Here is a 1,800-nt window from a genome sequence, read left to right as displayed (position 1 = left end):
AGGTTATTTATAGGGAACTGCGTGATTTAATTCTGTTACGTTGCAAAATTTGCATAGGCACACATTCATTAATATGCTTTAAGATCTGTAATGTTCTTAAAGGGGAGAATAACAGTTCAACCCATGAAAGAAAATCTTATCATTAATAGTTGGGCAAAACTACTGTATATAGACACATGTTCTCATTTACTCTCATAGATGTCTATCCTTGGGGATTACAATTCTATTTCTCGTCAATAAAATGAACAGGACTTAAACCAAGGCAGAAAACTATTGTCTGAGAAAGGTAGAAATATTCTTCTATTTTCAATAACGTTCACGTTGTATGTAAAGATAGGTTTTTAAAAAAGAAAGGGGGCAGGTGTATCTCTAGGACCGCTTCGTGCATTTATGAATCTGAACTTCTGTTTTTTAAGGGCTTCCTTGATGCTTAAGACTGCAAAGTCAGTATGGCTTCTGAATATAAACTGATATGGTATCTCCTGGGCTATTGCAAGATTGCCACTGTAAAATCCTCAGGATAAGATTTAAATTTCTTGCCTGAATTCAGTAAGCTAAAACCACTGTATATTACTGGTAGCATTTTAGATGTCACTGTTGATTAGCTGTCTTTCAGTGTTGATTTTTCCTGAAGACTACGTAACTTCCTTTGGAAGCCATCTTATTTGATAGCAGGAGTAGGCACAGTCCTGGCATCTAAGTTAAGTTTGTACGCATTAATGGAAAGAGGGGGATTCTGAATGGGGTGTGCTTAGGCCTTAATCTTCCTGAGAACAGCCAGGTCAGATAGCTAAAGGCCCTCCTGTCTCCAGAAGGCTCTCTGGCTGTTCAGCAGATTGTACAGCTTTCAGTGTCTTCATATTTGAACCAGTATGAATTGTACAGCCATCATGTTGCTAGGACCCAGTTGTGAGCAGGCTGAGTGCACATACTTTGGCAGCCCACATATGGTGCTACAACTTTAGCTTGCTTAATAGGGTTGCATGTCAGATGCCACAGTTGGATCCTGCAGGACAGAAGGCAGAGATCTGCAGAGAGAAAAACTAGGAAGAAGTGAAACGGGTGGAAAGAGTGGACAAGGTGTCTGTCACTTTGCAGTGACTGGTATTGAATGGGTGAGTGCTGATGGTGATACCAATGCTGTACCTTTTCTATATGAACACTTTCCCAAATATGTGTGGTTTTTTCCACTTCTCTATCCAACACAGCAGCTACACAATGTTCCCTTTTCACTTATCTATCTTCTTTTTCTTTTTTTTATTGAGATCTTCTACGGCTTGTGGTAATACCTGTCTTTCTTCTTTTTCTATTATTCACAGTTAAAGACTTTATACTGTATCTCCAAACCTTTCTGATAGATTCCATGGAGAAGAAAATGATTCTGGGAAAAAAAATCTTTGAATGCATTTTTTGAAAAATATTAGGACTTAAAACTACCTTAAAACTCCCTGCAGGTTTAATGAGAGTGCTTGTTAAATTTTCTAGATACAGAAGAACAATTTGCTAAACAAAATCCCTGCTATCGTACCTTGGTTGCCTGTCTTTTTTTGTTGTTGTTGTTGTTTTTTTTTCTTTTAAACTTCAGAATAAATGAAAAAATTGATCTGTATGGTCGCTGAAACATTAAATTGTCTTATCTGTCACTTGTTCAACATTGGCTTCTTAAAAGAGAAAACAACAATCACAATCAGCAGTTTCACAGCGCCTAGAAGAAAATAGAAGCTATAAATGGTCAGATGAATTATGTGCTTCCAGTGGTTTTCAAGGAAGCATTTACTGAGGGAGAAAATTGTTTTAATC

This window comes from Lagopus leucura, unplaced genomic scaffold (genome assembly GCF_019238085.1).
Source record: "Lagopus leucura isolate 7727_CA_CO unplaced genomic scaffold, USGS_WTPT01 Super-Scaffold_741, whole genome shotgun sequence".
Lineage (NCBI taxonomy): Eukaryota > Metazoa > Chordata > Aves > Galliformes > Phasianidae > Lagopus > Lagopus leucura.
The sequence above is the reverse complement of the archived record's forward strand: the minus strand, read 5'-3'. Positions refer to the sequence as shown.